Raw genomic sequence first — 14,986 nt, forward strand, 5'->3', positions numbered from 1 at the left:
TGAAGGTTTGATCCGTGGGTTCGCATGCAACCCTAAAAACACTGGAAGATATTCCAGCAACAGGGCTCACTACAAATACGTGTGTTCATAGCAGGAAGGTATTATTAGTAATAATATTTATTCGTTCTTTCAACAAACAGGCCTTGGGCGCCGTCTGTCTGCGGGGCCAAACCCAGGCTCCTTCTCCTCCCGCTCAAAAACAAAAAGTGTCTTTCAAGAGGGCTCAGGCCGTCTCATCAGCTAACCTCTGCAGCAAGTACTGCGGCACTGACCTTGAGGAGTCTGTCCTCACAAACAGAACCTCGTGAATCTTTACTAAATATCGTGGTCTCAGATTTTGAAAGTCCGCCTTTCTGTTTCTTTTAACGTTGCCTTCCCTAACCTTACGAAAAAACGGTGTCTTCAGACGGCACACTTAGGTATTCCCAAACTGGTCGTGTATCCGGCCCGGGTCGCCATTTCAGCCCTTGGGAGGGACCCTGCCTGGGCGAGAGGCGGGCATCCCTACCCTCGTGAGCTCAGAAACAAGGCGAAGCCCGCCAGCCACGACGCGCCCGCAGCTTCCGCACTCCGCGCCCCTCGCTGTCTGCTGGGCTGGGCCCGCCTTAGCGCAGGAGCCGGCCCGCGCTCTCCAGCCGCGGCAGGGCGCTCCCCCGCCAGGAGCGGCGAGCCCGTCTCCCGCTTATCCCTGGCGTCGCGGGCACGGCGGGAGGACAGCCTTCGCGAGGCAGCTGAGGGCACTGGCGCTGCGGGGACCCGAACTGCCGGGCGGGGCTCCCTGGCGGCGCCGCCCCGCCGCGCCGAGGCCCCGCGGGAGGAGCCAGGCCGCTTCCGGCCGCGCCGCGGGCGCCGCCATCTTGGGCTCCTGGCCACCCAAACGACGACGAAGACGGCGGACACTGCGGAAGCTGCCTTTCGCGGGGAGCCTACTGCGATCCCCGCTCGCAGGTCGCCGGGTGTCCCAGAAACAGACCGGCCCCTGCGCGTCCCGTACCGCCACACAGGAAGCCGCCATCTTGTACTGCAGAGCCCTCCATTTCCGGGACCGGCCGCTGACGTGACGCGCGCGGTGCGAGCCGACAAAGGCGGCGCGAGCGCCCTCTGGCGGCAGCGCCGCAAAAGCGCCGACAGCTTTGACCCGAGGAGGATTCTGCTTCCGGGTCTCCCAGGGGGCGGGGCGCGGCTGGGGTGGCCTGGGGAGCATGCGCATCGACGTTGGGGCGGGGCGCGCTCGCCCTGCTCGGGTTGAGGGTCCTAAGTGAAAGTGAAACGCGAAAGTCGTTCAGTCCTGTCGGACTCTTTGCGACCCCGTGGACTGCAGCACTCCAGGCCTCCCTGTCCATCACCAACTCCCGGAGCTTGCTCGAACTCATGGCTATCGAGTCGGCGATGCCATCCACCCATCTCATCCTCTGTCGTCCCCTTCTCCGCCCGCCTGCAGTCTTCCCCAGCATCAAGGTCTTTCCCAATGACCCTATAGGACAATGAGGGTCCTAGTGGTTCATCAGATTTCCCTGTAGCTCTAATGGTAAAGAATCTGCCTGTGAGAGAGGAGACCAGGGTTCAATCCCTGGGTTGGGAAGTTCCTCCGGAGAAGGGAATGGCAATCGACTCCAGTATTCTTGCCTGGAGAATTCCATGATGTGACCCAGGACCACAGAGCCGTATTCCTCCCCTGTGGCTGGTGACGGCTTGTCATGGGCTAGCGTTCTGGTACCACCTGGCTACCAGCTCTCAGCCTGAAGCGGCCTGACAGGTTGGGCAGTGCCCAGAGGCCGTTCTGGCTCCGTCAGGAGTCTGGCCGCCTGGCCGCCCTTGGAGGGCCCCTGCTGTCCTCTCCCATGAGGAGGACTACATGTGTTTGGGAGTCACACATCAAGATGCACAGCCCCTGCATGCTAAGTAAGAAGCTGAAATATAATGATTTAAGGGCTCCTTAGATAAGATTCGGAGAAGGCACTGGCACCCCGCTCCAGTACTCTCGCCTGGAAAATCCCACTGACAGAGGAGCCTGGTAGGTTGTGGTCCATGGGGTCGCAAAGAGTCAGACACGACTGAGCGACTTCACTTTCACTTTCCACTTTCCTGCACTGGAGAAGGAAATGGCAGCTCATTCCAGTGTTCTTGCCTAGAGAATCCCAGGGACAGAGGAGCCTGGTAGGCTGCCGTCTATGGGGTCGCACAGAGTCGGACACGACTGATGCGCCTTAGCAGCAGCAGCAGTAGATAAGATTACCTGCTCTACCTTGCTTCAAACCAGCAATCAGACTGCCTCGATTTCCATCAGGGTAGCTTCCTCTTTCTGGAAATTAGATGCATTCCAGGGCTTCAGGAGACGTCTCTTTAAAGTGGAAAATTACCTTTGTATTTTTCTGTGTAGGAAAATTACCTACATGGGTGATGAGTTAGCACCTTAATGGAGGTACAGTGGTTACAGGCAAGTCTGAGTCAGTTTTCACCCTCATCCTCATCACATGACCCAGGGGAGATGCTGTTTCTGTCCTCTGGAAATATACAAGGTTTGTTAAGCCAGGTGTGCACATCACAGATATTGCAACCTTGTTGCAGGAGAAATGAAGTGAGGAAACCTCATCCTGTTTCTCTGTGATTGTCCAACACTGAAATTGCCAAATATCGTCCCGGACATTCATACTGGACAACACTAACCAAAGCAAGCAGGAACATCAGGCCTTTCCGCTTGTATCCACATAACGTGAATAATTAATCCTTCGTGCAATTGTCTTTTTTTTTTTTTTCTTGGCTGTGCTACTTGGCTTGTGGGACCCTAGTTCCCCAACCAGGGATTGAACTTGGACCCTGGCAGTGAAAGTACCAAGAGTCCCAGGGAATTCCCCTTGCAGTTGTCTCTTTTAAGCAAAGTAGAATTATAAAAAAGCTACAAACAAAAGTACATTATGTTATTGCTTACATTTATCTTGATTGGTGCTCTTTTCACCTGTATTTGGAATCAAGTTACTGACTAGCATCATTTCACTTTAGCCTGAAAGACTCCCTTTGTTATTTCTTGGAATGCAGGTTTGCTAGCAACAAATTATCTCAGTTTTCGTTTATCTTGGAATCATCATCGCTCTCTCATTTCTATGTTAGCGTTATCAGTTCAGTCACTCAGTGGTGTCCGACTCTCTGTGACCCCATGAACCACAGCAGGCCAGGCTTCCCTGTTCATCACCAACTCCCGGAGTCCTCTGCTCCAGCACCTACAGTCTTGCTGGGGCTTCTCTTCCCTGTGGGGCCACCCAAGACAGACGGGTCATGGTGGAGAGTGCTGACAAAATGTGGTCCACTGGAGAAGAGAATGGCAAACCACTTCAGTATTCTTGCCTTGAGAACCCCATGAACAGTTTGAAAAGGCAAAAAGATAGGACACTGAAAGATGAACTCTCCAGGTTGGTAGGTGCCCAATATGCTACTGGAGATCAGTGGAGAAGTAACTCCAGAAAGAATGAAGAGATGGAGCCAAAGCAAAAACAACACCCAGTTGTGGATGCGACCGATGATGGAAGTAAAATCCAAAGCTGTAAAGAGCAATATTGCATAGGAACCTGGAACATTAGTTCCATGAATCAAGGCAAATTGGAAGTGGTCAAACAGGAGATGGCAAGAGTGAACATCGACATTTTAGGAATCAGTGAACTAAGATGGACTGGAACGGGTGAATTTAACTCAGATGACCATTATATCTACTACTGTGGGCAAGAATCCCTTAGAAGAAATGGAGTAGCCCTCATAATCAACAAAAGAGTCTGAAATGCAGTACTTGGATGCAATCTCAAAAACGACAGAATAATCTCTTTGTTCATTTCCAAGGTGAACCATTCAACATCATGGTAATCCAAGTCTATGCCCCTATCAGTAATGCTGAAGAATCTGAAGTTGGACAGTTCTGTGAAGACTTATAAGACCTTCTAGAACTAACACCCCCAAAAGATATCCTTTTCATTATAGAGGACTGGAATGCAAAAGTAGGAAGTCAAGAAACACCTGGAGTAACAGACAAATTTAGTCTTGGAATATGGAATGAAGCAGGGCAAAGACTAATAGAGTTTTGCCAACAGAACACACTGGTCATAGCAAACACCCTCTTCCAACAACACAAGAGAAGTCTCTACACATGGACACCACCAGATGGTCAATACCAAAATCAGATTGATTATATTCTTCTCAGCCAAAGATGGAGAAGTTATATACAGTCAGCGAAAACAAGACCGGGAGCTGACTGTGGCTCAGATCATGACTTCTTTATTGCCAAATTCAGACTTAAATTGAAGAAAGTAGAGAAAACCACTAGACCATTCAGATATGACCTAAATCAAATCGCTTACAATTATACAATGGAAGTGAGAAATAGATTCAAGGGATTAGATCTGATAGACAGAGTGCCTGAAGAACTATGGACGGAGGTTCGTGACACTGAACAGGAGGCAGGGATCAAGATCATCCCCAAGAAAAAGAAGTGCAAAAAGGCAAAATGGTTGTCTGAGGAGGTCTTACAAATAGCTGTGCATAGAAGAGAAGAGAAAGGCAAAGGAGAAATGCAGAGTTCCAAAGAACAGCAAGGAGAGATAAGGAAGCCTTCCTCAGAGATCAGTCCAAAGAAATAGAGGAAAACAATAGAATGGGAAAGTCTAAAGATCTCTTCAAGAAAATTAGAGATACCAAGGGAACAATTCATGCAAAGATGGGCTTGATAAAGGACAGAAATGGTATGGACCTAACAGAAGCAGAAGATATTAAGAAGAGATGGCAAGAATACACAGAAGAACTGTACAAAAAAGATCTTCATGACCCAGACAATCATGATGGTGTGATCACCAACCTAGAGCCAGACATCCTGGAATGTAAAGTCAAGTGGGCCTTAGGAAGCATCTCTACGAACAAAGCTAGTGGAGGTGATGGAATTCCAGTTGAGCTATTTCAAATCCTGAAAGATGATGCTGTGAAAGTGCTGCACTCAATATGCCAGCAAATTTGGAAAACTCAGCAGTGGCCACAGGACTGGAAAAGGTCAGTTTTCATTCCAATCCCAAAGAAAGGCAATGCCAAAGAATGCTCAAACTACCGCACAATTGCACTCATCTCACACGCTAGTAAAGTAATGCTCAAAATTCTCCAAGCCAGGCTTCAACAGTACGTGAACCATGAACTTCCAGATGTTCAAGCTGTATTTAGAAAAGGCTGAGGAACCAAAGGTCAAATTGCCAACATCCACTGAATTATTGAAAAAGCAGGAGAGTAGCAGAAAGCATCTGCTCTGCTTTATTGACTATGCCAAAGCCTTTGACTGTGTGGACCACAACAAACTCTGGAAAACTCTGAAAGAGATGGGAATACCAGACCATCTGACCTGCCTCTTGAGAAATCTGTATGCAGGTCAGGAAGCAACAGTTAGAACTGGACATGGAACAGACTGGTTCCAAACAGGGAAAGGAGTACATCAAGGCTGTATATTGTCACCCTGGTTATTTAACTTATATGCAGAGTACATCATGAGAAACACTGGGCTGAATGAAGCACAAGCTGGAATCAAGATTGCAGGGACAAATATCAATAACCTCAGATATGCAGATGACACCACCCTTATGGCAGAAAGCAAAGAACTAAAAAAGAGCCTCTTGATGAAAGTGAAAGAAGAGAGTGAAAAAGTTGGCTTAAAACTCAACATTCAGAAAACTAACATCATGGCATCTGGTCCCATCACTTCATGGCAAATAGATGGGGAAAAAGTGGAAACAATGAGAGACTTTATTTTGAGGGGCTTCAAAATCACTGCAGATTGTGACTGCAGCCATGAAATTAAAAGACACTTGCTCCTTGGAAGAAAAGTTATGACCAACCTAGATAGCATATTAAAAAGCAGAGACATTACTTTGCCAACAAAGGTCCATCTAGTCAAAGTTATGGTTTTTCCAGTGGTCATGTATGGATTTGAGAGTTGAACTATAAAGAAAGCTGAGCCCTAAAGAATTGATGCTTTTGAACCATGGTTTTGGAGAAGACTCTTGAGAGTCCCTTGGACTGCAAGGAGATCCAACCAGTCCATCCTAAAGGAAATCAATCCTGGATATTCACTGGAAGGACTGATGCTGAAGCTGAAACTTCAATACTTTAGCCACCTGATGTGAAGAACTGACTCATTTGAAAAGACCCTGTTCCTGAAAAAGATTGAAGGCAAGAGAAGAGGACAACAGAGGTTGAAATGGGTGGTTGGCATCACCAACTCGATGGACATGAGTTTGAGCAAGCTCCAGGAGTTGGTGATGTACAGGGAGGCCTGAGGTGCTGTAGTCCATGGGGTCGCCAAGAGTCAGACACGACTGAGCGACTGAACTGAACTGAACTGAACAGGCTCAATAGTTGGAGCCTCTGGGCTTATTTGCTCCACAGCACATGTGATTTTTCTGGGACCAAGGATCGAACTCATGTTTCCTGCACTGGCAGCAGACTCTTTACCGCTGAGCCACCAGGGTAGCCCCGTCACTCGACTTTGGAGAGTTAAACCATGCTCATATTCTTGGGAAAGCCCAGTTGATCGTGGTAATAATTATTTTTATATGCTGCTGGATTTGGTTTGCTAATATGCTATTGAAAATATTTGCATATATATTCATAAAACATACTGATCTGTAGTTTTTTTAACTTATAATGTCTTTGACTTTGACCCCAGGTTACTAATGGCCGGGTAGGATTGAAGGAGGAGACAGACAGAACTGGACTCCATCTTAGGCCAGACTGTGAACATTAGGCACAGTCACGCTCCCGGTGGACTCTGAAGCTTGTGCCCATTGTCTATAGAAATGCCACACCAATGGAAAACCAGACCCCCGATAAAAGAGCCACAGGACTTGGACTCTCTGTCGCCTAAAAGAATATGCTAATGTTCTATGTAGCAGAAAAAAGTCGTAAATTCCATTGTTTATCGGGATATGACCACAGGCCTATTGATAAATGTCTGTTGTTTAACTGTCTAGGCTCATGACACATGAATCATGGGTTAACTTTGATCGTATCTCTCTTTTACCTTGTCCAGGCTAGTTTCAGGGAATTTGCGGAGGTGGGTTTCAGCGTGTACACTTAGGGCATATAAGGTTTTCACGAAAACTGGTCGGGGTCCTTGGCTGAGAGGAGACTCTGCCTTGGGCCCGCCGGCGTAACAGACCGCGCTCCGCTATCTGCCTCGTCCTGAGTGAGTTTGCTGCCCGGAACACGCGGCTACAACATTCGGTGCATTGGCCGGGAAACTCCTCACTTTGAGGAGACGAGTCCCACTTGGGACTGCTCCACAACCTTGTGGCTTGAAGCTTCTGGACGGGGGAAGGCGCCTTCTGGAATCCTTCTGGAAGGATTCTGCCTCTCAACGCCCGAACCTTTCACGTTAGCAGGTAGTAGACAGCAGCAGGGGAACTGATCGCTCAGGTGAGGAGGAACCCACCCGGCAGGGTGGAAGAGGGGGCCTGATCACCCCCCTGGGAGGGACTAGAAGGGGCACAGACCCACAGGGGCCTGGAATAGACAGGCAGCAGTGATGGCTTTGTACACAGGTCAAGAGCGTGTTAGGGCTTAGCAAGGGAATTTGTGGAGGTCATTTAGGAGGTGTGTCCATGCTGTCTCAGGGGAAATTATTACGAAGCGATCACCAGGAAATTTTAGAAGAAACTGGGTTCTTGTGTGCGCGTATTCTACGTTCCCCCAGGAGGTGCCCTGTCTGCTGCGAAACCCCCAATCCCTCAAACTAGTTAGGACAGAAAGAAAAAAAGGGCATCAGAGAGTACAAACTGGCCTTTCCAGGAGAAGCCTGGGACGTGGGGTATCTAACCCATCTGTGTTTTTATCCTCATCCAATGAAGCCCGCCGGCACAAGAATGACGTCTAAACCATCAATGAGAAGGTAAGAAAAATGGGAGGAAGCGCCATCTAAGGCAACTGTACTAGAAAATGTGATTAAAAACTTCGGAAAGTGATTTGACAGAATCTACGGGACAAAGATGACACCCAGCCGACTCCGCACTCTCTGCGAGGTCGAATGGCCTGCAATGGGAGTCAGTTGGCCACCAGAGGGTACCGTGGACTTAAATTTAATACAGACAGTCTGTGCCATAGTTACAGGAAAACCTGGACCCCCGATCAGTTCCCACACATAGACTCCTGGCTAGGGATAGCCCAGGACACCCCGCCCCAAAATGGGCCCTATTTTATATCCATAGTGGGGAAGGAAAGATATTAATGGCTCAAAAAGTAACCAACGATGAAAAGGAAATCTTACTGGACCCAGAGGGGGAGGAACTTCCCCCGCCACCATCCTGGATGGTGATCCCAAGCAACCACCGCTCCTGCGGGGCCAAGAGCCGCCCCACAGGGAATTGACCAGAGGCCGGTGAGCCTCCCAGCGTCTCCACTTCCCCCAGTCCTCCCGAGAGTCCCACAGGGTGTAGAGCCGCCATTCCGGCAAGCTCCAGCCTTAGTTGAAGGGATAACAGGCTACAACCCACCGGATTCAACCGCTGCTGACGTCATATGCCCCAAGCTCCATCCTCCACTCCCAGGAAGTACTACTGTACAAGGGAAGGGAGACACGAGTTAAGCAGAGGCTGTGCTCTGCCAGAGAGCCGGAGGGAAAGGCACCACCACAGAGGCCTCTCAGAGAAGCCCAGCAACCTCCGGTGCAAGGGGAGGACGGTAATTCCCATCAAGCTCCTGTAGCTTATTACTACCAGCCCTTCTCATCAGCTGAGACACTGAATGGACAAAAGCATACCCCCCCCCACTTACTCAGGAGAGCCACAAGCTGTGACTAGGTTGATGGAAACCATCTTTTGCACCCATCAACCAACTTGGGATGAGGTCATGCAATTATTGACATCTCTCTTCAGTACTGAGGAGAGGCATAGGATTAATATGGAAGCAAAACAATGGTTATGAGAGATGGTTCCAGGAGGTGTTGCAAACCTAGAAAAGCAGATAGAACAGGCCTTCCCTGCTGATAAACCTAATTGGGACTATAATACAGAAGAAGGGAGGATTCAGCTAGACAGATATAGTGCAGCCATTATACAAGGGCTGAAGAGGGGAGCCCGTAAGCCAACGGACACGTCAAACCTGCTGGGCTAATTCAGAAGGGGAATGCATCGCCTTCTGAATTTTATGAAAGGCTCTTCGAAGCCTATAGACTTCATACGCCTATAGACCCGGAAGCTGCGGGCTCTCAGATTGTTGTAAACTCAGGGTTCATCTCGCAGGCGTGCCCTGATATTAAACGAAAGCTTCAAAAGACAGAAGGGCTGCGATCCATGTCCAGCTCCCAATTAATTGAAATAGCAGACAAAAGTGTTCCTGAACAGGGACACAGAAATAAAAAAGAAATATGGAAAGAAATATAAAGAGGAACAAAAGAGAACAGGCTGGAGATTTGCAATGCTAGCCGCTGCACCAGGAAAGTCTATCTTGGGCCCTCCAGGAAAACCGCCTCCTGCTCCAGGGACAGGACAGCCCTTCAACAGGTCCCAGCAAAGGCCCCGGGCCCCATTACAGCCAAACCTGTGTGCCTGGTGCCGAGGGTTTGGCCATTGGAAGAATGAATGCCCTAAGGCAAGGAGGGAAGAAAAAGCTCCCACGGTTGTGGGACTTGCTGACTTGGAAGCTAAAGGACTGCTGGGGCTCAGAGATTTCAGGTCCCCCAGAGCCTGTGGTAACCTTAAACGTGGGGGACCAAAACAGTGACTTCCTGGTGGATACAGGAGCAGAACTGTCAGTAGTAACAAAGCCTGTGGCACCACTGTCCAAAAAGACTAGCACTGTAACTGGGGTATCGGGAGAAGACAGGATTAGATCATTTTGCCGGCCCAGAAAACGCCAGATGGGGGGACACCAGGTGCCTCATGAATTCCTCTATGTTCCCGAGTGCCCAGTAGGGCACAAGGTTATTGGACCAGTCCAGAGACGAGGTGAGCCTGAGAATCCCAACACCTAAGACTCATCGGCAGGCCTGGGAGTTTTGGGGAGCTACTGGGTTTTGCAGAATCTGGATTCCAGGATATTCCCAAATGGCCCAGCCTTTATATGAACTGACAGGGCCTAAGGAAAATCCACTAAATTGGACTGAAAAACAACAAAAAGCCTGTGATGAACTAAGGCTGCCAGACCTTGCCAAGCCATTTCCTCTATGAGTAACCAAAAAGGGCAAGACAGAAATGGGAGTGTTAACTCAGTGTTGACGTGGGACAGGCCTGTAGCCTCTCTCTCCAGGCGGCTTGACAATGTCGCCACCGGGTGGCCAGGATGCCTGCGGGCCGTTGTCGCGGTCGCCCTAGTCGCACGAGAAGCCACTAAGTTGACTTTAGGCCAAGGTCTGGTCGTAAGAGTCCCACACGAGGTCAACGCAGTCTTACGAGGAGATCCCCACAAATGGCTATCAAACTCCCGGATTACTCAATCTCAAGGGTTGTTGTGTGAAAACCCCAGCCTCCGTATTGAGCCTTGCCAGACTTTAAACCCAGCCACACTCCTTCCAGTGAGAGGGTGAACCTCCTCATGACTGTGGGGAAGTCTTGGAAGAAGTCTACACTAGAGACCCGACGTCCGAGACCAAGCGATTCCGGGCCCTGACTGGGTCCTGTATGCTGATGGTACCAGCCTGATAAAGCAAGGACAGCGGCTGTCGGCTTACGCTACGGCCACAGAAAAGACCGCCGTCGAGGCTGGCTCCTTGCCACAACACTGGTCTGCTCAACGAGCCGAGCTACGGGCCTCGATTCGAGCACTCCAGCTGTCAAAAGGCAAGAGAGTAAACATCTTCACCGACTCCAGGTATGCCTTTGCCGCACAACATGTACACGGAGCTCTATATATGGAGAGAGGCCTCTTGACAGCTAGTGGAAAAGATATCAAAAATAAGAAAGAAATTCTGACCCTATTACATGCTGTCTGGGAACCAGAAAAGGTTGCAGTCATACACTGCAGAGGACATCAAAAAGAGGATACCCGCCAGGCTCGGGGAAACAGACAGGCAGATAAGACCGCTAAACAAGCAGCCGAGGGCATGGGGAACACAAGTGAGGCCCCTATTAAAACACTCCTATTGGCAGAACTGCCTGAGCCAGCGTTGGACTCTCCAAAATACACTGAAGCCCCAAACCAACTAGCCAAAGTGGAAGGGGCTATTAAGACTGAAAAGGGATGGTGGGAAGAGCCAAGTGGCAAATTATTGGTACTGGAGGAACTGGCACCCACTCTGGTAAGCCAAACACACCAAGCGACCCACCTGGGCCATGATAAACTGGAACAGCTAATTCGAAAATATTTCTTGGTTCCCCGCCTCTCTTCCCTATGCAGGACAGAATCTCAGAAGTGCACTGCCTGCTCACAGGTCAGTGCTGCCTCTCGGCACAGACAGAAACCTCCGGGGATTCAGCTGAAAGGCACGCTGCCCTTTGAACACCTGGAAGCGGACTGCACTGAAATGAAACCTCGCCGACGCTACCGTTACCTGCTGGTCATGGTATGTACTTCTCGGGATGGGTAGAAGCTTTTCCTACTCAGAGTGAAAGAGCATCAGAAGTAGCCCGGTGCCTGCTTAGGGAGATAGTCCTCAGCTTTGCATTTCCTACCAGCATTGGATTGGACAATGGCCCGGCTTTCATAGCTGATGTAGGACAACAAGTAAGCAAAACTGTGAACATGAAATGGATGCTGCACACTGCATGCAGACCCAGAGTTCTGGCATGGGGGAGCGGACCAACCGGACCCTGAAAGAGACACTCTCCAAATGGATCATAGAGACTGTTCCTGGGTGGACTCGCTTCCGACGGCTCTGCTCAGACTCGGGATGACCCCACGGTCCCATGGCTACTCTCCATACGAAACTGTATACAGAGACCCCCTCCCATAATAAAACAGGTATCAACCAATCTGCCTCAGGTGAGGGGGGATGGGACTTCACAGCAGATGGAGCAGTTAGGTAAGATAATTAGTCAGGTAACTAAGTTTGTACAAGAAAGAGTGCAGTTCCCTTTGGGAGAACAGATTCATGAGTTTACGTCTGGTAACCAAGCATGGGTCAAGATTGGAAACGTGATTCCCTAGCCCCTCGGTGGAAGGGCCCTTATGCTGTTTTTCTAACTACCCCTACCGCAGTTAAAGTTGCAGGTATTGCCGCTTGGATCCCTCACACGAGGGTGAAGAGAGCATACCACGCAGACCCAGGAAACGCTGAGTGGACTACACAGAGGGACCCCGCTGACCCTCGAGAGACTAAGCCCATCCTTCAGGAGAAGAAAGAAAAGATCCCAGACGAGCCCCTTCAGGATGAGGCCGCACAATCAACTCCTGCCGCTCGGCCTCATCCACGTGATTTGAGTTCAACTTCCGTTTCAACTCAGGACAATGTTTTCATCTCCTGGGCACATTCCTGCGCAGACTTCCGCAACACCTCCAGTTGCTGGGTGTGTGGGGCTCTGCCTCTGTCTGTGATGGATGGAATTCCTTGGTGGGTGTCTCCACCAGGGAGATTTTAAACCACTCAGGTCTTTTCTGGGATGACAAAAAGAGACTTTCCTTTCTCTTGCCAATCACAATCTCTCTCTGCTCTCTTGGTGTAAACCAGACCTACAGTCAATAGACCCAGGTCATGGGGTTACATTTTATATAAATGCCAGTTTCACAGAAGTAACAAAAGCCTCTACCTCATATTTAAAGAGCAAAAAGGAAAAAGGCTCCCTGACCAGCAAGGGAGGACAAGCCTCTAGGTATGTTGAACAATTTTACCAAGTCTGGGATGAATATTTCTGGAAGACCCCAGAAAAGGGTCAATTAATTACTCCCACCGCTATACGCTGGGAACAAAAAGAACATAGGGTAGGGTTTGGTGACCATCCCTTAGACCTGAAAGAACTAAAATCTATGGGATACCTATCCCCTGAACAATGTAAACAAACATTGAGGTCACATATCACCACAACCAGTCCATCCATTGGCCAGGCTCTGATTGGAAATATAACGCTGGAATCCACTGGGTAGCGCCCAATGGAACCCAATGGCTTTGTGGGCCTAACCTTTGGCCTTGGCTACCAATCGGCTGGGTAGGCTGCTGCACACTGGGATTCGCTTTTGCCCATGGCACCATAAAGCCTAACCTACAACAAGCCCTGGTAAATCTACTTATTTACATGCCAGGTGGACAAGGTCTCTGTTTCAATGGTATGAGTATATTGCTGCCTTATTCGTACCCTCTATAGGGACAAGAGATGTTATGATTGAAGTAGAGGCCTTGACTAATTTCACAAAACAGGCCCTGCTAGATAGCACAAAAGCCATCCAAGGCTTAAATGAAGAGCAAGTCCAAATGAGAAGAGCGGTAATGCAAAAGAGAATGGCTTTGGACATACAGCTGCTCAAGGAGGGACCTGTGCCATAACCAGGGTTGAATGCTGTGTATACATTCCTGGCTTGCCTGGCAGTGTATCAGCTGCTTTAGATGACGTGAAAATGCAGGTAAAAGCACTGTCGAATGGAAACATTCCTTTCTGGACTTTGGTTCTATCTTGGATGAAGGACAATTGGTGGAAAACTATATTAACCATTGTTATAGTTGCCTTGATAGTTCTGCTTTGTGGACCCTGCATTTTACAATGTATTATGAACTTTGTAACCCAAAGGTTGGCGGTGTTCTCCCAAATTGGTGGTCAGAGAGACAGGGTGTAATATATTCCTATCAGTGATGCTCATACTAGGAGTTAAGAGCATCAGGAGGGGTTAATGAAGGAGCAGACAGACAGAACTGGACTCCATCTTAGGCCAGCCTGTGAACATTAGGCTACACACATGATCACCCTCCCAGTGGACTCTCAAGTTTGTGCCCAGTGTCAATAGAAATGGCACCAGTTCAGTTCAGTTCAGTTGCTCAGTCATGTCCGACTCTTTGCAACCCCATGAATCACAGCACGCCAGGCCTCCCTGTCCATCACCAACTACCAGAGTTCACTCAGACTCAGGTCCATCGAGTCAGTGATGCCGTCCAGCCATCTCATCCTCGGTCGTCCCCTTCTCCTCCTGCCCCCAATCCCTCCCAGCATCAGATATCTTTTCCAAAAAGTCAACTCTTCGCACGAGGTGGCCAAAGTACTGGAGCTTCAGCTTTAGCATCATTCCTTCCAAAGAAATCCCAGGGCTGATCTCCTTCAGAATGGACTGGTTGGATCTCCTTGCAGTCCAAGGGACTCTCAAGAGTCTTCTCCAACACCACAGTTCAAAAGTATCAATTCTTTGGCACTTAGCCTTCTTCACAGTCCAACTCTCACATCCATACATGACCACAGGAAAAACCATAGCCTTGACTAGACGGACCTTTGTTGGCAAAGTAATATCTCTGCTTTTTAATATGCTATCTAGGTTGGTCATAACTTTTCTTCCAAGGAGTAAGTGTCTTTTAATTTCATGGCTGCAGTCACCATCTGCAGTGATTCTGGAGCCCCAAAAAATAAAGTCTGACACTGTTTCCACTGTTTCCCCATCTATTTCCCATGAAGTGATGGGACCAGATGCCACGATCTTCGTTTTCTGAATGTTGAGCTTTAAGCCAACTTTTTCACTCTCCTCTTTCACTTTCATCAAGGTTTTTAGTTCCTCTTCAGTTTCTGCCATAAAGGTGGTGTCATCTGCATATCTGAGGTTATTGATATTTCTCCCCGCAATCTTGATTCCAGCTTGTTTCTTCCTGTCCAGCGTTTGTCATGATGTACTCTGCATATAAATTAAGCAGGGTGACAATATACAGCCTTGACGTACATACCAATGGAAAACCAGACCCCCCCCCCCAACCCCGATAAAAGAGCCTCAGGACTTGGACTCTCAGTCACCTAAAAGAATATGCTAATTCTCTATGTAGCAGAACAAAGTCGTAAATTCCATTATGTTTATTGGGATATGACCACAGGCCTATTGATAAATGTCTACTGTGTAACTATCTAGGCTTATG

At 48.9% G+C, this 14,986-nt stretch overlaps 1 long non-coding RNA gene across 1 annotated transcript; it reads left to right on the plus strand.

Annotated features, from left to right (window-relative positions):
• Positions 1-3,632: 3,632 nt before the first annotated feature.
• On the plus strand, positions 3,633-6,983 carry LOC138424333 (uncharacterized). Its single transcript, XR_011250756.1, has 2 exons — positions 3,633-6,555; positions 6,686-6,983. It is a non-coding gene; the product is annotated as an uncharacterized lncRNA (long non-coding RNA).
• Positions 6,984-14,986: the final 8,003 nt, after the last annotated feature.

This window comes from Ovis canadensis, chromosome 19, assembly GCF_042477335.2.
Source record: "Ovis canadensis isolate MfBH-ARS-UI-01 breed Bighorn chromosome 19, ARS-UI_OviCan_v2, whole genome shotgun sequence".
In the NCBI taxonomy this organism is placed as follows: Eukaryota; Metazoa; Chordata; class Mammalia; order Artiodactyla; family Bovidae; genus Ovis; species Ovis canadensis.